The sequence below is a fragment of the Hyla sarda genome, chromosome 8, assembly GCF_029499605.1.
Source record: "Hyla sarda isolate aHylSar1 chromosome 8, aHylSar1.hap1, whole genome shotgun sequence".
NCBI classification, from domain to species: Eukaryota; Metazoa; Chordata; class Amphibia; order Anura; family Hylidae; genus Hyla; species Hyla sarda.
Genome location: NC_079196.1, coordinates 96235819 through 96261317, shown reverse-complemented (window position 1 = coordinate 96261317; position 25499 = coordinate 96235819). Strand labels below are relative to the sequence as shown.

At 43.4% G+C, this 25499-nt stretch overlaps 15 pseudogenes; all 15 read right to left on the bottom strand.

The window, feature by feature from the left end:
* Nucleotides 1–377: 377 nt before the first annotated feature.
* LOC130285630 (U2 spliceosomal RNA) lies at nt 378–641 on the bottom strand (annotated as a pseudogene).
* A 1469-nt stretch (nt 642–2110) lies between these two features.
* Nucleotides 2111–2374, bottom strand: LOC130287678 (U2 spliceosomal RNA; annotated as a pseudogene).
* A 1466-nt stretch (nt 2375–3840) lies between these two features.
* Nucleotides 3841–4104, bottom strand: LOC130285653 (U2 spliceosomal RNA; annotated as a pseudogene).
* Nucleotides 4105–5565: 1461 nt separating this feature from the next.
* Nucleotides 5566–5829, bottom strand: LOC130290097 (U2 spliceosomal RNA; annotated as a pseudogene).
* A 1445-nt stretch (nt 5830–7274) lies between these two features.
* LOC130289465 (U2 spliceosomal RNA) lies at nt 7275–7538 on the bottom strand (annotated as a pseudogene).
* A 1464-nt stretch (nt 7539–9002) lies between these two features.
* On the bottom strand, nt 9003–9269 carry LOC130289514 (U2 spliceosomal RNA; annotated as a pseudogene).
* Nucleotides 9270–10722: 1453 nt separating this feature from the next.
* On the bottom strand, nt 10723–10986 carry LOC130287677 (U2 spliceosomal RNA; annotated as a pseudogene).
* A 1468-nt stretch (nt 10987–12454) lies between these two features.
* Nucleotides 12455–12718, bottom strand: LOC130289210 (U2 spliceosomal RNA; annotated as a pseudogene).
* Nucleotides 12719–14191: 1473 nt separating this feature from the next.
* On the bottom strand, nt 14192–14455 carry LOC130287676 (U2 spliceosomal RNA; annotated as a pseudogene).
* Nucleotides 14456–15920: 1465 nt separating this feature from the next.
* LOC130285651 (U2 spliceosomal RNA) lies at nt 15921–16184 on the bottom strand (annotated as a pseudogene).
* Nucleotides 16185–17640: 1456 nt separating this feature from the next.
* LOC130285650 (U2 spliceosomal RNA) lies at nt 17641–17904 on the bottom strand (annotated as a pseudogene).
* A 1441-nt stretch (nt 17905–19345) lies between these two features.
* On the bottom strand, nt 19346–19609 carry LOC130289464 (U2 spliceosomal RNA; annotated as a pseudogene).
* Nucleotides 19610–21073: 1464 nt separating this feature from the next.
* Nucleotides 21074–21340, bottom strand: LOC130289513 (U2 spliceosomal RNA; annotated as a pseudogene).
* A 1453-nt stretch (nt 21341–22793) lies between these two features.
* On the bottom strand, nt 22794–23058 carry LOC130288530 (U2 spliceosomal RNA; annotated as a pseudogene).
* A 1474-nt stretch (nt 23059–24532) lies between these two features.
* LOC130289225 (U2 spliceosomal RNA) lies at nt 24533–24796 on the bottom strand (annotated as a pseudogene).
* Nucleotides 24797–25499: the final 703 nt, after the last annotated feature.

Genomic DNA, 25499 nt, shown 5'->3' with positions numbered 1-25499 from the left:
CATCCATCAATGGATGGTAAATTTTGTTTTTATCATTCACTGACCACAGAAACCAATGCATGGTCAAGCAACAGCAATGACACACCCTTGTGTATAGGCATGAGACCCTCATGTCATTTAACAGGATTCAGCACCACCCACAAGACAGCTACCTGTCATGTCATGTCAAACCTGCACAGGTGTGCTAGATTATTATTATTTAGTTTTATTTTATTTTTTTACACCAATCAGTGTGCAAACATGGTCATTAAAACGCTAAATGAATAGACGTTCATAAACCAGTCAGTGCAACTCATCATTTTGGTCTCCAATTCTCAAACTCAAATTCTCACCCACGGAGGATTAAATGAGAATCTTTCTTGTTTAACACTGGAATGGGGTGGTGCACTGTTCACTACCCGAAGATACTGCCACATCGGGTCAATGCATAGGGCGACAGAAGCAAGCTTCCAAATCAGCTCCCTTTCTCAAAAATCCATTTAATTTATGGTCCCCAGATAGGGAACGTATGTATCAGTATGTGCTCAAAAGTCACCCAAGTGCAAGTATTCACACAAAAAAAAACGTGCCTCAGGATGCGATCTGTCGCAAGATCCTTTCTTTTTTTACACTTGATCTAAGCCAAAAGGCCTAGAGGGGATAACCGGGAAAGGGGTGGACCCAACCATGTCCCCTTCATGAGCACTCACATTACTCATAGGAATGGAAGAAAGGCTGGCAGCCAACCAGCCTCCCATACACTTTCTGGGTGGGTGGCAGTCAGCCACCCATACATACATACAGCACAGGCTAAACCCACATCATCACTTAAAAAAAGGACAGGCGACCATTGCACTCTGATGGAGCATTTAGCAATGCAATCCATAGCCTGGCTTTTGCCTGAACCCCCATCACTCCTCCTCTTGCATATAAGACAATATTTCAGATCTGCATATGAAAACAACACGCCTACCTTTGTTGCACATAGCTGCCTGCCTGTCTCTAGTTACCCCACTGGCTGTAGCTGCGTCCCTTCCGACATGGAATAACACCAACTGTAACGATAAACTGAAAATTAACAGTATAAACCTGCATCATTTTGGACTCTGGTATTTGCTGAATCCGGGTGACCTGACAATCGATGGTGGTGCCGCTGGTGATTCTGGCCTTCTTGGAATCTGTTGGGCCTATGTGTTAGCTCACACATCACTTGGGTATCCATGGTAACTACCACAACATGGTCATCTGCAGTTTACATCTAGCCCGTGGCATTGAATGGCATTTTAAAAGTGCTAAGGGTCCTGGTGCAATAATCCTCCCATGAGGATCGGCCTCAACGGCTTTGTAGATTGCACTCATGTCAGCAACGCCATATACATTTTTTTTTCTTCATGCTTCTTTCTTCATCCTTTTTTCTTTCTGTCATTCAGACTTTCATTCATTCGATCTCTCTCACTCACTTGCTTTAACTCATTTGTTCTCACTCACTCACTCACTCACTCAATCACTCACTCACTCATTCACTCTCACTCACTCTCACTCTCTCACTCACTCGCTCACTAAGTCAGTCTCTCTCTCTCTCTCTCTCTTTTTCTTTTTATATATATTTTTTTCCGTCTTCTTCTTCTTCTTCTTCTTCAGACCCTGTCATAGCACTAATGCCTTTCCAATACCACCAGCAGATGGAGACACTCCATTGCAACATTGGTTGTGAGCAGCAGTTTCTAAAAACAAATGCATCATGGCGGATTTCCCATCCATCAATGGATGGTAAATTTTGTTTTTATCATTCACTGACCACAGAAACCAATGCATGGTCAAGCAACAGCAATGACACACCCTTGTGTATAGGCATGAGACCCTCATGTCATTTAACAGGATTCAGCACCACCCACAAGACCGCTACCTGTCATGTCATGTCAAACCTGCACAGGTGTGCTAGATTATTATTATTTAGTTTTATTTTATTTTTTTACACCAATCAGTGTGCAAACATGGTCATTAAAACGCTAAATGAATAGACGTTCATAAACCAGTCAGTGCAACTCATCATTTTGGTCTCCAATTCTCAAACTCAAATTCTCACCCACGGAGGATTAAATGAGAATCTTTCTTGTTTAACACTGGAATGGGGTGGTGCACTGTTCACTACCCGAAGATACTGCCACATCGGGTCAATGCATAGGGCGACAGAAGCAAGCTTCCAAATCAGCTCCCTTTCTCAAAAATCCATTTAATTTATGGTCCCCAGATAGGGAACGTATGTATCAGTATGTGCTCACAAGTCACCCAAGTGCAAGTATTCACACAAAAAAAGACGTGCCTCAGGATGCGATCTGTCGCAAGATCCTTTCTTTTTTTACACTTGATCTAAGCCAAAAGGCCTAGAGGGGATAACCGGGAAAGGGGTGGACCCAACCATGTCCCCTTCATGAGCACTCACATTACTCATAGGAATGGAAGGAAGGCTGGCAGCCAACCAGCCTCCCATACACTTTCTGGGTGGGTGGCAGTCAGCCACCCATACATACATACAGCACAGGCTAAACCCACATCATCACTTAAAAAAAGGACAGGCGACCATTGCACTCTGATGGAGCATTTAGCAATGCAATCCATAGCCTGGCTTTTGCCTGAACCCCCATCACTCCTCCTCTTGCATATAAGACAATATTTCAGATCTGCATATGAAAACAACACGCCTACCTTTGTTGCACATAGCTGCCTGCCTGTCTCTAGTTACCCCACTGGCTGTAGCTGCGTCCCTTCCGACATGGAATAACACCAACTGTAACGATAAACTGAAAATTAACAGTATAAACCTGCATCATTTTGGACTCTGGTATTTGCTGAATCCGGGTGACCTGACAATCGATGGTGGTGCCGCTGGTGATTCTGGCCTTCTTGGAATCTGTTGGGCCTATGTGTTAGCTCACACATCACTTGGGTATCCATGGTAACTACCACAACATGGTCATCTGCAGTTTACATCTAGCCCGTGGCATTGAATGGCATTTTAAAAGTGCTAAGGGTCCTGGTGCAATAATCCTCCCATGAGGATCGGCCTCAACGGCTTTGTAGATTGCACTCATGTCAGCAACTCCATATACATTTTTTTTTCTTCATGCTTCTTTCTTCATCCTTTTTTCTTTCTGTCATTCAGACTTTCATTCATTCGATCTCTCTCACTCACTTGCTTTAACTCATTTGTTCTCACTCACTCACTCACTCACTCAATCACTCACTCACTCATTCACTCTCACTCACTCTCACTCACTCTCACTCACTCGCTCACTAAGTCAGTCTCTCTCTCTCTCTCTCTTTTTCTTTTTATATATATTTTTTTCCATCTTCTTCTTCTTCTTCTTCAGACCCTGTCATAGCACTAATGCCTTTCCAATACCACCAGCAGATGGAGACACTCCATTGCAACATTGGTTGTGAGCAGCAGTTTCTAAAAACAAATGCCTCATGGCGGATTTCCCATCCATCAATGGATGGTAAATTTTGTTTTTATCATTCACTGACCACAGAAACCAATGCATGGTCAAGCAACAGCAATGACACACCCTTGTGTATAGGCATGAGACCCTCATGTCATTTAACAGGATTCAGCACCACCCACAAGACAGCTACCTGTCATGTCATGTCAAACCTGCACAGGTGTGCTAGATTATTATTATTTAGTTTTATTTTATTTTTTTACACCAATCAGTGTGCAAACATGGTCATTAAAACGCTAAATGAATAGACGTTCATAAACCAGTCAGTGCAACTCATCATTTTGGTCTCCAATTCTCAAACTCAAATTCTCACCCACGGAGGATTAAATGAGAATCTTTCTTGTTTAACACTGGAATGGGGTGGTGCACTGTTCACTACCCGAAGATACTGCCACATCGGGTCAATGCATAGGGCGACAGAAGCAAGCTTCCAAATCAGCTCCCTTTCTCAAAAATCCATTTAATTTATGGTCCCCAGATAGGGAACGTATGTATCAGTATGTGCTCACAAGTCACCCAAGTGCAAGTATTCACACAAAAAAAAACGTGCCTCAGGATGCGATCTGTCGCAAGATCCTTTCTTTTTTTACACTTGATCTAAGCCAAAAGGCCTAGAGGGGATAACCGGGAAAGGGGTGGACCCAACCATGTCCCCTTCATGAGCACTCACATTACTCATAGGAATGGAAGGAAGGCTGGCAGCCAACCAGCCTCCCATACACTTTCTGGGTGGGTGGCAGTCAGCCACCCATACATACATACAGCACAGGCTAAACCCACATCATCACTTAAAAAAAGGACAGGCGACCATTGCACTCTGATGGAGCATTTAGCAATGCAATCCATAGCCTGGCTTTTGCCTGAACCCCCATCACTCCTCCTCTTGCATATAAGACAATATTTCAGATCTGCATATGAAAACAACACGCCTACCTTTGTTGCACATAGCTGCCTGCCTGTCTCTAGTTACCCCACTGGCTGTAGCTGCGTCCCTTCCGACATGGAATAACACCAACTGTAACGATAAACTGAAAATTAACAGTATAAACCTGCATCATTTTGGACTCTGGTATTTGCTGAATCCGGGTGACCTGACAATCGATGGTGGTGCCGCTGGTGATTCTGGCCTTCTTGGAATCTGTTGGGCCTATGTGTTAGCTCACACATCACTTGGGTATCCATGGTAACTACCACAACATGGTCATCTGCAGTTTACATCTAGCCCGTGGCATTGAATGGCATTTTAAAAGTGCTAAGGGTCCTGGTGCAATAATCCTCCCATGAGGATCGGCCTCAACGGCTTTGTAGATTGCACTCATGTCAGCAACTCCATATACATTTTTTTTTCTTCATGCTTCTTTCTTCATCCTTTTTTCTTTCTGTCATTCAGACTTTCATTCATTCGATCTCTCTCACTCACTTGCTTTAACTCATTTGTTCTCACTCACTCACTCACTCACTCAATCACTCAATCACTCATTCACTCTCACTCACTCTCACTCTCTCACTCACTCGCTCACTAAGTCAGTCTCTCTCTCTCTTTTTCTTTTTATATATATTTTTTTCCATCTTCTTCTTCTTCTTCTTCTTCAGACCCTGTCATAGCACTAATGCCTTTCCAATACCACCAGCAGATGGAGACACTCCATTGCAACATTGGTTGTGAGCAGCAGTTTCTAAAAACAAATGCCTCATGGCGGATTTCCCATCCATCAATGGATGGTAAATTTTGTTTTTATCATTCACTGACCACAGAAACCAATGCATGGTCAAGCAACAGCAATGACACACCCTTGTGTATAGGCATGAGACCCTCATGTCATTTAACAGGATTCAGCACCACCCACAAGACAGCTACCTGTCATGTCATGTCAAACCTGCACAGGTGTGCTAGATTATTATTATTTAGTTTTATTTTATTTTTTTACACCAATCAGTGTGCAAACATGGTCATTAAAACGCTAAATGAATAGACGTTCATAAACCAGTCAGTGCAACTCATCATTTTGGTCTCCAATTCTCAAACTCAAATTCTCACCCACGGAGGATTAAATGAGAATCTTTCTTGTTTAACACTGGAATGGGGTGGTGCACTGTTCACTACCCGAAGATACTGCCACATCGGGTCAATGCATAGGGCGACAGAAGCAAGCTTCCAAATCAGCTCCCTTTCTCAAAAATCCATTTAATTTATGGTCCCCAGATAGGGAACGTATGTATCAGTATGTGCTCACAAGTCACCCAAGTGCAAGTATTCACACAAAAAAAAACGTGCCTCAGGATGCAATCTGTCGCAAGATCCTTTCTTTTTTTACACTTGATCTAAGCCAAAAGGCCTAGAGGGGATAACCGGGAAAGGGGTGGACCCAACCATGTCCCCTTCATGAGCACTCACATTACTCATAGGAATGGAAGGAAGGCTGGCAGCCAACCAGCCTCCCATACACTTTCTGGGTGGGTGGCAGTCAGCCACCCATACATACATACAGCACAGGCTAAACCCACATCATCACTTAAAAAAAGGACAGGCGACCATTGCACTCTGATGGAGCATTTAGCAATGCAATCCATAGCCTGGCTTTTGCCTGAACCCCCATCACTCCTCCTCTTGCATATAAGACAATATTTCAGATCTGCATATGAAAACAACACGCCTACCTTTGTTGCACATAGCTGCCTGCCTGTCTCTAGTTACCCCACTGGCTGTAGCTGCGTCCCTTCCGACATGGAATAACACCAACTGTAACGATAAACTGAAAATTAACAGTATAAACTTGCATCATTTTGGACTCTGGTATTTGCTGAATCGGGGTGACCTGACAATCGATGGTGGTGCCGCTGGTGATTCTGGCCTTCTTGGAATCTGTTGGGCCTATGTGTTAGCTCACACATCACTTGGGTATCCATGGTAACTACCACAACATGGTCATCTGCAGTTTACATCTAGCCCGTGGCATTGAATGGCATTTTAAAAGTGCTAAGGGTCCTGGTGCAATAATCCTCCCATGAGGATCAGCCTCAACGGCTTTGTAGATTGCACTCATGTCAGCAACTCCATATACATTTTTTTTTCTTCATGCTTCTTTCTTCATCCTTTTTTCTTTCTGTCATTCAGACTTTCATTCATTCGATCTCTCTCACTCACTTGCTTTAACTCATTTGTTCTCACTCACTCACTCACTCACTCAATCACTCACTCACTCATTCACTCTCACTCACTCTCACTCGCTCACTAAGTCAGTCTCTCTCTCTTTCTTTTTCTTTTTATATATATTTTTTTCCGTCTTCTTCTTCTTCTTCAGACCCTGTCATAGCACTAATGCCTTTCCAATACCACCAGCAGATGGAGACACTCCATTGCAACATTGGTTGTGAGCAGCAGTTTCTAAAAACAAATGCCTCATGGCGGATTTCCCATCCATCAATGGATGGTAAATTTTGTTTTTATCATTCACTGACCACAGAAACCAATGCATGGTCAAGCAACAGCAATGACACACCCTTGTGTATAGGCATGAGACCCTCACGTCATTTAACAGGATTCAGCACCACCCACAAGACAGCTACCTGTCATGTCATGTCAAACCTGCACAGGTGTGCTAGATTATTATTATTTAGTTTTATTTTATTTTTTTACACCAATCAGTGTGCAAACATGGTCATTAAAACGCTAAATGAATAGACGTTCATAAACCAGTCAGTGCAACTCATCATTTTGGTCTCCAATTCTCAAACTCAAATTCTCACCCACGGAGGATTAAATGAGAATCTTTCTTGTTTAACACTGGAATGGGGTGAAGCACTGTTCACTACCCGAAGATACTGCCACATCGGGTCAATGCATAGGGCGACAGAAGCAAGCTTCCAAATCAGCTCCCTTTCTCAAAAATCCATTTAATTTATGGTCCCCAGATAGGGAACGTATGTATCAGTATGTGCTCACAAGTCACCCAAGTGCAAGTATTCACACAAAAAAAAACGTGCCTCAGGATGCGATCTGTCGCAAGATCCTTTCTTTTTTTACACTTGATCTAAGCCAAAAGGCCTAGAGGGGATAACCGGGAAAGGGGTGGACCCAACCATGTCCCCTTCATGAGCACTCACATTACTCATAGGAATGGAAGGAAGGCTGGCAGCCAACCAGCCTCCCATACACTTTCTGGGTGGGTGGCAGTCAGCCACCCATACATACATACAGCACAGGCTAAACCCACATCATCACTTAAAAAAAGGACAGGCGACCATTGCACTCTGATGGAGCATTTAGCAATGCAATCCATAGCCTGGCTTTTGCCTGAACCCCCATCACTCCTCCTCTTGCATATAAGACAATATTTCAGATCTGCATATGAAAACAACACGCCTACCTTTGTTGCACATAGCTGCCTGCCTGTCTCTAGTTACCCCACTGGCTGTAGCTGCGTCCCTTCCGACATGGAATAACACCAACTGTAACGATAAACTGAAAATTAACAGTATAAACCTGCATCATTTTGGACTCTGGTATTTGCTGAATCCGGGTGACCTGACAATCGATGGTGGTGCCGCTGGTGATTCTGGCCTTCTTGGAATCTGTTGGGCCTATGTGTTAGCTCACACATCACTTGGGTATCCATGGTAACTACCACAACATGGTCATCTGCAGTTTACATCTAGCCCGTGGCATTGAATGGCATTTTAAAAGTGCTAAGGGTCCTGGTGCAATAATCCTCCCATGAGGATCAGCCTCAACGGCTTTGTAGATTGCACTCATGTCAGCAACTCCATATACATTTTTTTTTCTTCATGCTTCTTTCTTCATCCTTTTTTCTTTCTGTCATTCAGACTTTCATTCATTCGATCTCTCTCACTCACTTGCTTTAACTCATTTGTTCTCACTCACTCACTCACTCACTCAATCACTCACTCACTCATTCACTCTCACTCACTCTCACTCTCTCACTCACTCGCTCACTAAGTCAGTCTCTCTCTCTCTCTCTCTTTTTCTTTTTATATATATTTTTTTCCGTCTTCTTCTTCTTCTTCTTCAGACCCTGTCATAGCACTAATGCCTTTCCAATACCACCAGCAGATGGAGACACTCCATTGCAACATTGGTTGTGAGCAGCAGTTTCTAAAAACAAATGCCTCATGGCGGATTTCCCATCCATCAATGGATGGTAAATTTTGTTTTTATCATTCACTGACCACAGAAACCAATGCATGGTCAAGCAACAGCAATGACACACCCTTGTGTATAGGCATGAGACCCTCACGTCATTTAACAGGATTCAGCACCACCCACAAGACAGCTACCTGTCATGTCATGTCAAACCTGCACAGGTGTGCTAGATTATTATTATTTAGTTTTATTTTATTTTTTTACACCAATCAGTGTGCAAACATGGTCATTAAAACGCTAAATGAATAGACGTTCATAAACCAGTCAGTGCAACTCATCATTTTGGTCTCCAATTCTCAAACTCAAATTCTCACCCACGGAGGATTAAATGAGAATCTTTCTTGTTTAACACTGGAATGGGGTGGTGCACTGTTCTTTACCCGAAGATACTGCCACATCGGATCAATGCATAGGGCGACAGAAGCAAGCTTCCAAATCAGCTCCCTTTCTCAAAAATCCATTTAATTTATGGTCCCCAGATAGGGAACGTATGTATCAGTATGTGCTCACAAGTCACCCAAGTGCAAGTATTCACACAAAAAAAAAAACGTGCCTCAGGATGCGATCTGTCGCAAGATCCTTTCTTTTTTTTACACTTGATCTAAGCCAAAAGGCCTAGAGGGGATAACCGGGAAAGGGGTGGACCCAACCATGTCCCCTTCATGAGCACTCACATTACTCATAGGAATGGAAGGAAGGCTGGCAGCCAACCAGCCTTCCATACACTCTCTGGGTGGGTGGCAGTCAGCCACCCATACATACATACAGCACAGGCTAAACCCACATCATCACTTAAAAAAAAGGACAGGCGACCATTGCACTCTGATGGAGCATTTAGCAATGCAATTCATAGCCTGGCTTTTGCCTGAACCCCCATCACTCCTCCTCTTGCATATAAGACAATATTTCAGATCTGCATATGAAAACAACACGCCTACCTTTGTTGCACATAGCTGCCTGCCTGTCTCTAGTTACCCCACTGGCTGTAGCTGCGTCCCTTCCGACATGGAATAACACCAACTGTAACGATAAACTGAAAATTAACAGTATAAACCTGCATCATTTTGTACTCTGGTATTTGCTGAATCCGGGTGACCTGACAACCGATGGTGGTGCCGCTGGTGATTCTGGCCTTCTTGGAATCTGTTGGGCCTATGTGTTAGCTCACACATCACTTGGGTATCCATGGTAACTACCACAACATGGTCATCTGCAGTTTACATCTAGCCCTAGAAGTGGCATTGAATGGCATTTTAAAAGTGCTAAGGGTCCTGGTGCAATAATCCTTCCATGAGGATCAGCCTCAACGGCTTTGTAGATTGCACTCATGTCAGCAACTCCATATACATTTTTTTTTCTTCATGCTTCTTTCTTCATCCTTTTTTCTTTCTGTCATTCAGACTTTCATTCATTCGATCTCTCTCACTCACTTGCTTTAACTCATTTTTTCTCACTCACTCACTCACTCAATCACTCACTCACTCATTCACTCTCACTCACTCTCACTCGCTCACTAAGTCAGTCTCTCTCTCTTTCTTTTTCTTTTTATATATATTTTTTTCCGTCTTCTTCTTCTTCTTCTTCTTCAGACCCTGTCATAGCACTAATGCCTTTCCAATACCACCAGCAGATGGAGACACTCCATTGCAACATTGGTTGTGAGCAGCAGTTTCTAAAAACAAATGCCTCATGGCGGATTTCCCATCCATCAATGGATGGTAAATTTTGTTTTTATCATTCACTGACCACAGAAACCAATGCATGGTCAAGCAACAGCAATGACACACCCTTGTGTATAGGCATGAGACCCTCATGTCATTTAACAGGATTCAGCACCACCCACAAGACAGCTACCTGTCATGTCATGTCAAACCTGCACAGGTGTGCTAGATAATTATTATTTAGTTTTATTTTATTTTTTTACACCAATCAGTGTGCAAACATGGTCATTAAAACGCTAAATGAATAGACGTTCATAAACCAGTCAGTGCAACTCATCATTTTGGTCTCCAATTCTCAAACTCAAATTCTCACCCACGGAGGATTAAATGAGAATCTTTCTTGTTTAACACTGGAATGGGGTGGTGCACTGTTCACTACCCGAAGATACTGCCACATCGGGTCAATGCATAGGGCGACAGAAGCAAGCTTCCAAATCAGCTCCCTTTCTCAAAAATCCATTTAATTTATGGTCCCCAGATAGGGAACGTATGTATCAGTATGTGCTCACAAGTCACCCAAGTGCAAGTATTCACACAAAAAAAGACGTGCCTCAGGATGCGATCTGTCGCAAGATCCTTTCTTTTTTTACACTTGATCTAAGCCAAAAGGCCTAGAGGGGATAACCGGGAAAGGGGTGGACCCAACCATGTCCCCTTCATGAGCACTCACATTACTCATAGGAATGGAAGGAAGGCTGGCAGCCAACCAGCCTCCCATACACTTTCTGGGTGGGTGGCAGTCAGCCACCCATACATACATACAGCACAGGCTAAACCCACATCATCACTTAAAAAAAGGACAGGCGACCATTGCACTCTGATGGAGCATTTAGCAATGCAATCCATAGCCTGGCTTTTGCCTGAACCCCCATCACTCCTCCTCTTGCATATAAGACAATATTTCAGATCTGCATATGAAAACAACACGCCTACCTTTGTTGCACATAGCTGCCTGCCTGTCTCTAGTTACCCCACTGGCTGTAGCTGCGTCCCTTCCGACATGGAATAACACTAACTGTAACGATAAACTGAAAATTAACAGTATAAACCTGCATCATTTTGGACTCTGGTATTTGCTGAATCCGGGTGACCTGACAATCGATGGTGGTGCCGCTGGTGATTCTGGCCTTCTTGGAATCTGTTGGGCCTATGTGTTAGCTCACACATCATTCGGGTATCCATGGTAACTACCACAACATGGTCATCTGCAGTTTACATCTAGCCCGTGGCATTGAATGGCATTTTAAAAGTGCTAAGGGTCCTGGTGCAATAATCCTCCCATGAGGATCGGCCTCAACGGCTTTGTAGATTGCACTCATGTCAGCAACTCCATATACATTTTTTTTTCTTCATGCTTCTTTCTTCATCCTTTTTTCTTTCTGTCATTCAGACTTTCATTCATTCGATCTCTCTCACTCACTTGCTTTAACTCATTTGTTCTCACTCACTCACTCACTCACTCACTCAATCACTCACTCACTCATTCACTCTCACTCACTCTCACTCTCTCACTCACTCGCTCACTAAGTCAGTCTCTCTCTCTCTCTCTCTTTTTCTTTTTATATATATTTTTTTCCATCTTCTTCTTCTTCTTCTTCAGACCCTGTCATAGCACTAATGCCTTTCCAATACCACCAGCAGATGGAGACACTCCATTGCAACATTGGTTGTGAGCAGCAGTTTCTAAAAACAAATGCCTCATGGCGGATTTCCCATCCATCAATGGATGGTAAATTTTGTTTTTATCATTCACTGACCACAGAAACCAATGCATGGTCAAGCAACAGCAATGACACACCCTTGTGTATAGGCATGAGACCCTCATGTCATTTAACAGGATTCAGCACCACCCACAAGACAGCTACCTGTCATGTCATGTCAAACCTGCACAGGTGTGCTAGATTATTATTATTTAGTTTTATTTTATTTTTTTACACCAATCAGTGTGCAAACATGGTCATTAAAACGCTAAATGAATAGACGTTCATAAACCAGTCAGTGCAACTCATCATTTTGGTCTCCAATTCTCAAACTCAAATTCTCACCCACGGAGGATTAAATGAGAATCTTTCTTGTTTAACACTGGAATGGGGTGGTGCACTGTTCACTACCCGAAGATACTGCCACATCGGGTCAATGCATAGGGCGACAGAAGCAAGCTTCCAAATCAGCTCCCTTTCTCAAAAATCCATTTAATTTATGGTCCCCAGATAAGGAACGTATGTATCAGTATGTGCTCACAAGTCACCCAAGTGCAAGTATTCACACAAAAAAAAACGTGCCTCAGGATGCGATCTGTCGCAAGATCCTTTCTTTTTTTACACTTGATCTAAGCCAAAAGGCCTAGAGGGGATAACCGGGAAAGGGGTGGACCCAACCATGTCCCCTTCATGAGCACTCACATTACTCATAGGAATGGAAGAAAGGCTGGCAGCCAACCAGCCTCCCATACACTTTCTGGGTGGGTGGCAGTCAGCCACCCATACATACATACAGCACAGGCTAAACCCACATCATCACTTAAAAAAAGGACAGGCGACCATTGCACTCTGATGGAGCATTTAGCAATGCAATCCATAGCCTGGCTTTTGCCTGAACCCCCATCACTCCTCCTCTTGCATATAAGACAATATTTCAGATCTGCATATGAAAACAACACGCCTACCTTTGTTGCACATAGCTGCCTGCCTGTCTCTAGTTACCCCACTGGCTGTAGCTGCGTCCCTTCCGACATGGAATAACACCAACTGTAACGATAAACTGAAAATTAACAGTATAAACCTGCATCATTTTGGACTCTGGTATTTGCTGAATCCGGGTGACCTGACAATCGATGGTGGTGCCGCTGGTGATTCTGGCCTTCTTGGAATCTGTTGGGCCTATGTGTTAGCTCACACATCACTTGGGTATCCATGGTAACTACCACAACATGGTCATCTGCAGTTTACATCTAGCCCGTGGCATTGAATGGCATTTTAAAAGTGCTAAGGGTCCTGGTGCAATAATCCTCCCATGAGGATCGGCCTCAACGGCTTTGTAGATTGCACTCATGTCAGCAACTCCATATACATTTTTTTTTCTTCATGCTTCTTTCTTCATCCTTTTTTCTTTCTGTCATTCAGACTTTCATTCATTCGATCTCTCTCACTCACTTGCTTTAACTCATTTGTTCTCACTCACTCACTCACTCACTCACTCAATCACTCACTCACTCATTCACTCTCACTCACTCTCACTCTCTCACTCACTCGCTCACTAAGTCAGTCTCTCTCTCTCTCTCTCTCTTTTTCTTTTTATATATATTTTTTTCCGTCTTCTTCTTCTTCTTCTTCTTCAGACCCTGTCATAGCACTAATGCCTTTCCAATACCACCAGCAGATGGAGACACTCCATTGCAACATTGGTTGTGAGCAGCAGTTTCTAAAAACAAATGCATCATGGCGGATTTCCCATCCATCAATGGATGGTAAATTTTGTTTTTATCATTCACTGACCACAGAAACCAATGCATGGTCAAGCAACAGCAATGACACACCCTTGTGTATAGGCATGAGACCCTCATGTCATTTAACAGGATTCAGCACCACCCACAAGACAGCTACCTGTCATGTCATGTCAAACCTGCACAGGTGTGCTAGATTATTATTATTTAGTTTTATTTTATTTTTTTACACCAATCAGTGTGCAAACATGGTCATTAAAACGCTAAATGAATAGACGTTCATAAACCAGTCAGTGCAACTCATCATTTTGGTCTCCAATTCTCAAACTCAAATTCTCACCCACGGAGGATTAAATGAGAATCTTTCTTGTTTAACACTGGAATGGGGTGGTGCACTGTTCACTACCCGAAGATACTGCCACATCGGGTCAATGCATAGGGCGACAGAAGCAAGCTTCCAAATCAGCTCCCTTTCTCAAAAATCCATTTAATTTATGGTCCCCAGATAGGGAACGTATGTATCAGTATGTGCTCACAAGTCACCCAAGTGCAAGTATTCACACAAAAAAAGACGTGCCTCAGGATGCGATCTGTCGCAAGATCCTTTCTTTTTTTACACTTGATCTAAGCCAAAAGGCCTAGAGGGGATAACCGGGAAAGGGGTGGACCCAACCATGTCCCCTTCATGAGCACTCACATTACTCATAGGAATGGAAGGAAGGCTGGCAGCCAACCAGCCTCCCATACACTTTCTGGGTGGGTGGCAGTCAGCCACCCATACATACATACAGCACAGGCTAAACCCACATCATCACTTAAAAAAAGGACAGGCGACCATTGCACTCTGATGGAGCATTTAGCAATGCAATCCATAGCCTGGCTTTTGCCTGAACCCCCATCACTCCTCCTCTTGCATATAAGACAATATTTCAGATCTGCATATGAAAACAACACGCCTACCTTTGTTGCACATAGCTGCCTGCCTGTCTCTAGTTACCCCACTGGCTGTAGCTGCGTCCCTTCCGACATGGAATAACACCAACTGTAACGATAAACTGAAAATTAACAGTATAAACCTGCATCATTTTGGACTCTGGTATTTGCTGAATCCGGGTGACCTGACAATCGATGGTGGTGCCGCTGGTGATTCTGGCCTTCTTGGAATCTGTTGGGCCTATGTGTTAGCTCACACATCACTTGGGTATCCATGGTAACTACCACAACATGGTCATCTGCAGTTTACATCTAGCCCGTGGCATTGAATGGCATTTTAAAAGTGCTAAGGGTCCTGGTGCAATAATCCTCCCATGAGGATCGGCCTCAACGGCTTTGTAGATTGCACTCATGTCAGCAACTCCATATACATTTTTTTTTTCTTCATGCTTCTTTCTTCATCCTTTTTTCTTTCTGTCATTCAGACTTTCATTCATTCGATCTCTCTCACTCACTTGCTTTAACTCATTTGTTCTCACTCACTCACTCACTCACTCAATCACTCACTCACTCATTCACTCTCACTCACTCTCACTCTCTCACTCACTCGCTCACTAAGTCAGTCTCTCTCTCTCTCTCTCTTTTTCTTTTTATATATATTTTTTTCCATCTTCTTCTTCTTCTTCTTCAGACCCTGTCATAGCACTAATGCCTTTCCAATACCACCAGCAGATGGAGACACTCCATTGCAACATTGGTTGTGAGCAGCAGTTTCTAAAAACAAATGCCTCATGGCGGATTTCCCATCCATCAATGGATGGTAAATTTTGTTTTTATCATTCACTGACCACAGAAACCAATGCATGGTCAAGCAACAGCAATGACACACCCTTGTGTATAGGCATGAGACCCTCATGTCATTTAACAGGATTCAGCACCACCCACAAGACAGCTACCTGTCATGTCATGTCAAACCTGCACAGGTGTGCTAGATTATTATTATTTAGTTTTATTTTATTTTTTTACACCAATCAGTGTGCAAACATGGTCATTAAAACGCTAAATGAATAGACGTTCATAAACCAGTCAGTGCAACTCATCATTTTGGTCTCCAATTCTCAAACTCAAATTCTCACCCACGGAGGATTAAATGAGAATCTTTCTTGTTTAACACTGGAATGGGGTGGTGCACTGTTCACTACCCGAAGATACTGCCACATCGGGTCAATGCATAGGGCGACAGAAGCAAGCTTCCAAATCAGCTCCCTTTCTCAAAAATCCATTTAATTTATGGTCCCCAGATAGGGAACGTATGTATCAGTATGTGCTCACAAGTCACCCAAGTGCAAGTATTCACACAAAAAAAAACGTGCCTCAGGATGCGATCTGTCGCAAGATCCTTTCTTTTTTTACACTTGATCTAAGCCAAAAGGCCTAGAGGGGATAACCGGGAAAGGGGTGGACCCAACCATGTCCCCTTCATGAGCACTCACATTACTCATAGGAATGGAAGGAAGGCTGGCAGCCAACCAGCCTCCCATACACTTTCTGGGTGGGTGGCAGTCAGCCACCCATACATACATACAGCACAGGCTAAACCCACATCATCACTTAAAAAAAGGACAGGCGACCATTGCACTCTGATGGAGCATTTAGCAATGCAATCCATAGCCTGGCTTTTGCCTGAACCCCCATCACTCCTCCTCTTGCATATAAGACAATATTTCAGATCTGCATATGAAAACAACACGCCTACCTTTGTTGCACATAGCTGCCTGCCTGTCTCTAGTTACCCCACTGGCTGTAGCTGCGTCCCTTCCGACATGGAATAACACCAACTGTAACGATAAACTGAAAATTAACAGTATAAACCTGCATCATTTTGGACTCTGGTATTTGCTGAATCCGGGTGACCTGACAATCGATGGTGGTGCCGCTGGTGATTCTGGCCTTCTTGGAATCTGTTGGGCCTATGTGTTAGCTCACACATCACTTGGGTATCCATGGTAACTACCACAACATGGTCATCTGCAGTTTACATCTAGCCCGTGGCATTGAATGGCATTTTAAAAGTGCTAAGGGTCCTGGTGCAATAATCCTCCCATGAGGATCAGCCTCAACGGCTTTGTAGATTGCACTCATGTCAGCAACTCCATATACATTTTTTTTTCTTCATGCTTCTTTCTTCATCCTTTTTTCTTTCTGTCATTCAGACTTTCATTCATTCGATCTCTCTCACTCACTTGCTTTAACTCATTTGTTCTCACTCACTCACTCACTCACTCAATCACTCACTCACTCATTCACTCTCACTCACTCTCACTCTCTCACTCACTAAGTCAGTCTCTCTCTCTCTCTCTCTTTTTCTTTTTATATATATTTTTTTCCGTCTTCTTCTTCTTCTTCTTCAGACCCTGTCATAGCACTAATGCCTTTCCAATACCACCAGCAGATGGAGACACTCCATTGCAACATTGGTTGTGAGCAGCAGTTTCTAAAAACAAATGCCTCATGGCGGATTTCCCATCCATCAATGGATGGTAAATTTTGTTTTTATCATTCACTGACCACAGAAACCAATGCATGGTCAAGCAACAGCAATGACACACCCTTGTGTATAGGCATGAGACCCTCATGTCATTTAACAGGATTCAGCACCACCCACAAGACAGCTACCTGTCATGTCATGTCAAACCTGCACAGGTGTGCTAGATTATTATTATTTAGTTTTATTTTATTTTTTTACACCAATCAGTGTGCAAACATGGTCATTAAAACGCTAAATGAATAGACGTTCATAAACCAGTCAGTGCAACTCATCATTTTGGTCTCCAATTCTCAAACTCAAATTCTCACCCACGGAGGATTAAATGAGAATCTTTCTTGTTTAACACTGGAATGGGGTGGTGCACTGTTCACTACCCGAAGATACTGCCACATCGGGTCAATGCATAGGGCGACAGAAGCAAGCTTCCAAATCAGCTCCCTTTCTCAAAAATCCATTTAATTTATGGTCCCCAGATAGGGAACGTATGTATCAGTATGTGCTCACAAGTCACCCAAGTGCAAGTATTCACACAAAAAAAAACGTGCCTCAGGATGCGATCTGTCGCAAGATCCTTTCTTTTTTTACACTTGATCTAAGCCAAAAGGCCTAGAGGGGATAACCGGGAAAGGGGTGGACCCAACCATGTCCCCTTCATGAGCACTCACATTACTCATAGGAATGGAAGGAAGGCTGGCAGCCAACCAGCCTCCCATACACTTTCTGGGTGGGTGGCAGTCAGCCACCCATACATACATACAGCACAGGCTAAACCCACATCATCACTTAAAAAAAGGACAGGCGACCATTGCACTCTGATGGAGCATTTAGCAATGCAATCCATAGCCTGGCTTTTGCCTGAACCCCCATCACTCCTCCTCTTGCATATAAGACAATATTTCAGATCTGCATATGAAAACAACACGCCTACCTTTGTTGCACATAGCTGCCTGCCTGTCTCTAGTTACCCCACTGGCTGTAGCTGCGTCCCTTCCGACATGGAATAACACCAACTGTAACGATAAACTGAAAATTAACAGTATAAACTTGCATCATTTTGGACTCTGGTATTTGCTGAATCGGGGTGACCTGACAATCGATGGTGGTGCCGCTGGTGATTCTGGCCTTCTTGGAATCTGTTGGGCCTATGTGTTAGCTCACACATCACTTGGGTATCCATGGTAACTACCACAACATGGTCATCTGCAGTTTACATCTAGCCCGTGGCATTGAATGGCATTTTAAAAGTGCTAAGGGTCCTGGTGCAATAATCCTCCCATGAGGATCAGCCTCAACGGCTTTGTAGATTGCACTCATGTCAGCAACTCCATATACATTTTTTTTTCTTCATGCTTCTTTCTTCATCCTTTTTTCTTTCTGTCATTCAGACTTTCATTCATTCGATCTCTCTCACTCACTTGCTTTAACTCATTTGTTCTCACTCACTCACTCACTCAATCACTCACTCACTCATTCACTCTCACTCACTCTCACTCGCTCACTAAGTCAGTCTCTCTCTCTTTCTTTTTCTTTTTATATATATTTTTTTCCGTCTTCTTCTTCTTCTTCAGACCCTGTCATAGCACTAATGCCTTTCCAATACCACCAGCAGATGGAGACACTCCATTGCAACATTGGTTGTGAGCAGCAGTTTCTAAAAACAAATGCCTCATGGCGGATTTCCCATCCATCAATGGATGGTAAATTTTGTTTTTATCATTCACTGACCACAGAAACCAATGCATGGTCAAGCAACAGCAATGACACACCCTTGTGTATAGGCATGAGACCCTCACGTCATTTAACAGGATTCAGCACCACCCACAAGACAGCTACCTGTCATGTCATGTCAAACCTGCACAGGTGTGCTAGATTATTATTATTTAGTTTTATTTTATTTTTTTACACCAATCAGTGTGCAAACATGGTCATTAAAACGCTAAATGAATAGACGTTCATAAACCAGTCAGTGCAACTCATCATTTTGGTCTCCAATTCTCAAACTCAAATTCTCACCCACGGAGGATTAAATGAGAATCTTTCTTGTTTAACACTGGAATGGGGTGAAGCACTGTTCACTACCCGAAGATACTGCCACATCGGGTCAATGCATAGGGCGACAGAAGCAAGCTTCCAAATCAGCTCCCTTTCTCAAAAATCCATTTAATTTATGGTCCCCAGATAGGGAACGTATGTATCAGTATGTGCTCACAAGTCACCCAAGTGCAAGTATTCACACAAAAAAAAACGTGCCTCAGGATGCGATCTGTCGCAAGATCCTTTCTTTTTTTACACTTGATCTAAGCCAAAAGGCCTAGAGGGGATAACCGGGAAAGGGGTGGACCCAACCATGTCCCCTTCATGAGCACTCACATTACTCATAGGAATGGAAGGAAGGCTGGCAGCCAACCAGCCTCCCATACACTTTCTGGGTGGGTGGCAGTCAGCCACCCATACATACATACAGCACAGGCTAAACCCACATCATCACTTAAAAAAAGGACAGGCGACCATTGCACTCTGATGGAGCATTTAGCAATGCAATCCATAGCCTGGCTTTTGCCTGAACCCCCATCACTCCTCCTCTTGCATATAAGACAATATTTCAGATCTGCATATGAAAACAACACGCCTACCTTTGTTGCACATAGCTGCCTGCCTGTCTCTAGTTACCCCACTGGCTGTAGCTGCGTCCCTTCCGACATGGAATAACACCAACTGTAACGATAAACTGAAAATTAACAGTATAAACCTGCATCATTTTGGACTCTGGTATTTGCTGAATCCGGGTGACCTGACAATCGATGGTGGTGCCGCTGGTGATTCTGGCCTTCTTGGAATCTGTTGGGCCTATGTGTTAGCTCACACATCACTTGGGTATCCATGGTAACTACCACAACATGGTCATCTGCAGTTTACATCTAGCCCGTGGCATTGAATGGCATTTTAAAAGTGCTAAGGGTCCTGGTGCAATAATCCTCCCATGAGGATCAGCCTCAACGGCTTTGTAGATTGCACTCATGTCAGCAACTCCATATACATTTTTTTTTCTTCATGCTTCTTTCTTCATCCTTTTTTCTTTCTGTCATTCAGACTTTCATTCATTCGATCTCTCTCACTCACTTGCTTTAACTCATTTGTTCTCACTCACTCACTCACTCACTCAATCACTCACTCACTCATTCACTCTCACTCACTCTCACTCTCTCACTCACTCGCTCACTAAGTCAGTCTCTCTCTCTCTCTCTCTTTTTCTTTTTATATATATTTTTTTCCGTCTTCTTCTTCTTCTTCTTCAGACCCTGTCATAGCACTAATGCCTTTCCAATACCACCAGCAGATGGAGACACTCCATTGCAACATTGGTTGTGAGCAGCAGTTTCTAAAAACAAATGCCTCATGGCGGATTTCCCATCCATCAATGGATGGTAAATTTTGTTTTTATCATTCACTGACCACAGAAACCAATGCATGGTCAAGCAACAGCAATGACACACCCTTGTGTATAGGCATGAGACCCTCACGTCATTTAACAGGATTCAGCACCACCCACAAGACAGCTACCTGTCATGTCATGTCAAACCTGCACAGGTGTGCTAGATTATTATTATTTAGTTTTATTTTATTTTTTTACACCAATCAGTGTGCAAACATGGTCATTAAAACGCTAAATGAATAGACGTTCATAAACCAGTCAGTGCAACTCATCATTTTGGTCTCCAATTCTCAAACTCAAATTCTCACCCACGGAGGATTAAATGAGAATCTTTCTTGTTTAACACTGGAATGGGGTGGTGCACTGTTCTTTACCCGAAGATACTGCCACATCGGATCAATGCATAGGGCGACAGAAGCAAGCTTCCAAATCAGCTCCCTTTCTCAAAAATCCATTTAATTTATGGTCCCCAGATAGGGAACGTATGTATCAGTATGTGCTCACAAGTCACCCAAGTGCAAGTATTCACACAAAAAAAAAAACGTGCCTCAGGATGCGATCTGTCGCAAGATCCTTTCTTTTTTTTACACTTGATCTAAGCCAAAAGGCCTAGAGGGGATAACCGGGAAAGGGGTGGACCCAACCATGTCCCCTTCATGAGCACTCACATTACTCATAGGAATGGAAGGAAGGCTGGCAGCCAACCAGCCTTCCATACACTCTCTGGGTGGGTGGCAGTCAGCCACCCATACATACATACAGCACAGGCTAAACCCACATCATCACTTAAAAAAAAGGACAGGCGACCATTGCACTCTGATGGAGCATTTAGCAATGCAATTCATAGCCTGGCTTTTGCCTGAACCCCCATCACTCCTCCTCTTGCATATAAGACAATATTTCAGATCTGCATATGAAAACAACACGCCTACCTTTGTTGCACATAGCTGCCTGCCTGTCTCTAGTTACCCCACTGGCTGTAGCTGCGTCCCTTCCGACATGGAATAACACCAACTGTAACGATAAACTGAAAATTAACAGTATAAACCTGCATCATTTTGTACTCTGGTATTTGCTGAATCCGGGTGACCTGACAACCGATGGTGGTGCCGCTGGTGATTCTGGCCTTCTTGGAATCTGTTGGGCCTATGTGTTAGCTCACACATCACTTGGGTATCCATGGTAACTACCACAACATGGTCATCTGCAGTTTACATCTAGCCCTAGAAGTGGCATTGAATGGCATTTTAAAAGTGCTAAGGGTCCTGGTGCAATAATCCTTCCATGAGGATCAGCCTCAACGGCTTTGTAGATTGCACTCATGTCAGCAACTCCATATACATTTTTTTTTCTTCATGCTTCTTTCTTCATCCTTTTTTCTTTCTGTCATTCAGACTTTCATTCATTCGATCTCTCTCACTCACTTGCTTTAACTCATTTTTTCTCACTCACTCACTCACTCAATCACTCACTCACTCATTCACTCTCACTCACTCTCACTCGCTCACTAAGTCAGTCTCTCTCTCTTTCTTTTTCTTTTTATATATATTTTTTTCCGTCTTCTTCTTCTTCTTCTTCTTCAGACCCTGTCATAGCACTAATGCCTTTCCAATACCACCAGCAGATGGAGACACTCCATTGCAACATTGGTTGTGAGCAGCAGTTTCTAAAAACAAATGCCTCATGGCGGATTTCCCATCCATCAATGGATGGTAAATTTTGTTTTTATCATTCACTGACCACAGAAACCAATGCATGGTCAAGCAACAGCAATGACACACCCTTGTGTATAGGCATGAGACCCTCATGTCATTTAACAGGATTCAGCACCACCCACAAGACAGCTACCTGTCATGTCATGTCAAACCTGCACAGGTGTGCTAGATAATTATTATTTAGTTTTATTTTATTTTTTTACACCAATCAGTGTGCAAACATGGTCATTAAAACGCTAAATGAATAGACGTTCATAAACCAGTCAGTGCAACTCATCATTTTGGTCTCCAATTCTCAAACTCAAATTCTCACCCACGGAGGATTAAATGAGAATCTTTCTTGTTTAACACTGGAATGGGGTGGTGCACTGTTCACTACCCGAAGATACTGCCACATCGGGTCAATGCATAGGGCGACAGAAGCAAGCTTCCAAATCAGCTCCCTTTCTCAAAAATCCATTTAATTTATGGTCCCCAGATAGGGAACGTATGTATCAGTATGTGCTCACAAGTCACCCAAGTGCAAGTATTCACACAAAAAAAAACGTGCCTCAGGATGCAATCTGTCGCAAGATCCTTTCTTTTTTTTACACTTGATCTAAGCCAAAAGGCCTAGAGGGGATAACCGGGAAAGGGGTGGACCCAACCATGTCCCCTTCATGAGCACTCACATTACTCATAGGAATGGAAGGAAGGCTGGCAGCCAACCAGCCTCCCATACACTCTCTGGGTGGGTGGCAGTCAGCCACCCATACATACATACAGCACAGGCTAAACCCACATCATCACTTAAAAAAAAGGACAGGCGACCATTGCACTCTGATGGAGCATTTAGCAATGCAATCCATAGCCTGGCTTTTGCCTGAACCCCCATCACTCCTCCTCTTGCATATAAGACAATATTTCAGATCTGCATATGAAAACAACACGCCTACCTTTGTTGCACATAGCTGCCTGCCTGTCTCTAGTTACCCCACTGGCTGTAGCTGCGTCCCTTCCGACATGGAATAACACCAACTGTAACGATAAACTGAAAATTAACAGTATAAACCTGCATCATTTTGGACTCTGGTATTTGCTGAATCCGGGTGACCTGACAACCGATGGTGGTGCCGCTGGTGATTCTGGCCTTCTTGGAATCTGTTGGGCCTATGTGTTAGCTCACACATCACTTGGGTATCCATGGTAACTACCACAACATGGTCATCTGCAGTTTACATCTAGCCCTAGAAGTGGCATTGAATGGCATTTTAAAAGTGCTAAGGGTCCTGGTGCAATAATCCTCCCATGAGGATCAGCCTCAACGGCTTTGTAGATTGCACTCATGTCAGCAACTCCATATACATTTTTTTTTCTTCATGCTTCTTTCTTCATCCTTTTTTCTTTCTGTCATTCAGACTTTCATTCATTCGATCTCTCTCACTCACTTGCTTTAACTCATTTGTTCTCACTCACTCACTCACTCACTCAATCACTCACTCACTCATTCACTCTCACTCACTCTCACTCTCTCACTCACTCGCTCACTAAGTCAGTCTCTCTCTCTCTCTATTTTTCTTTTTATATATATTTTTTTCCGTCTTCTTCTTCTTCTTCTTCTTCTTCAGACCCTGTCATAGCACTAATGCCTTTCCAATACCACCAGCAGATGGAGACACTCCATTGCAACATTGGTTGTGAGCAGCAGTTTCTAAAAACAAATGCCTCATGGCGGATTTCCCATCCATCAATGGATGGTAAATTTTGTTTTTATCATTCACTGACCACAGAAACCAATGCATGGTCAAGCAACAGCAATGACACACCCTTGTGTATAGGCATGAGACCCTCACGTCATTTAACAGGATTCAGCACCACCCACAAGACAGCTACCTGTCATGTCATGTCAAACCTGCACAGGTGTGCTAGATTATTATTATTTAGTTTTATTTTATTTTTTTACACCAATCAGTGTGCAAACATGGTCATTAAAACGCTAAATGAATAGACGTTCATAAACCAGTCAGTGCAACTCATCATTTTGGTCTCCAATTCTCAAACTCAAATTCTCACCCACGGAGGATTAAATGAGAATCTTTCTTGTTTAACACTGGAATGGGGTGGTGCACTGTTCACTACCCGAAGACACTGCCACATCGGGTCAATGCATAGGGCGACAGAAGCAAGCTTCCAAATCAGCTCCCTTTCTCAAAAATCCATTTAATTTATGGTCCCCAGATAGGGAACGTATGTATCAGTATGTGCTCACAAGTCACCCAAGTGCAAGTATTCACACAAAAAAAAACGTGCCTCAGGATGCGATCTGTCGCAAGATCCTTTCTTTTTTTACACTTGATCTAAGCCAAAAGGCCTAGAGGGGATAACCGGGAAAGGGGTGGACCCAACCATGTCCCCTTCATGAGCACTCACATTACTCATAGGAATGGAAGGAAGGCTGGCAGCCAACCAGCCTCCCATACACTCTCTGGGTGGGTGGCAGTCAGCCACCCATACATACATACAGCACAGGCTAAACCCACATCATCACTTTAAAAAAAGGACAGACGACCATTGCACTCTGATGGAGCATTTAGCAATGCAATCCATAGCCTGGCTTTTGCCTGAACCCCCATCACTCCTCCTCTTGCATATAAGACAATATTTCAGATCTGCATATGAAAACAACACGCCTACCTTTGTTGCACATAGCTGCCTGCCTGTCTCTAGTTACCCCACTGGCTGTAGCTGCGTCCCTTCCGACATGGAATAACACCAACTGTAACGATAAACTGAAAATTAACAGTATAAACCTGCATCATTTTGGACTCTGGTATTTGCTGAATCCGGGTGACCTGACAACCGATGGTGGTGCCGCTGGTGATTCTGGCCTTCTTGGAATCTGTTGGGCCTATGTGTTAGCTCACACATCACTTGGGTATCCATGGTAACTACCACAACATGGTCATCTGCAGTTTACATCTAGCCCTAGAAGTGGCATTGAATGGCATTTTAAAAGTGCTAAGGGTCCTGGTGCAATAATCCTTCCATGAGGATCAGCCTCAACGGCTTTGTAGATTGCACTCAT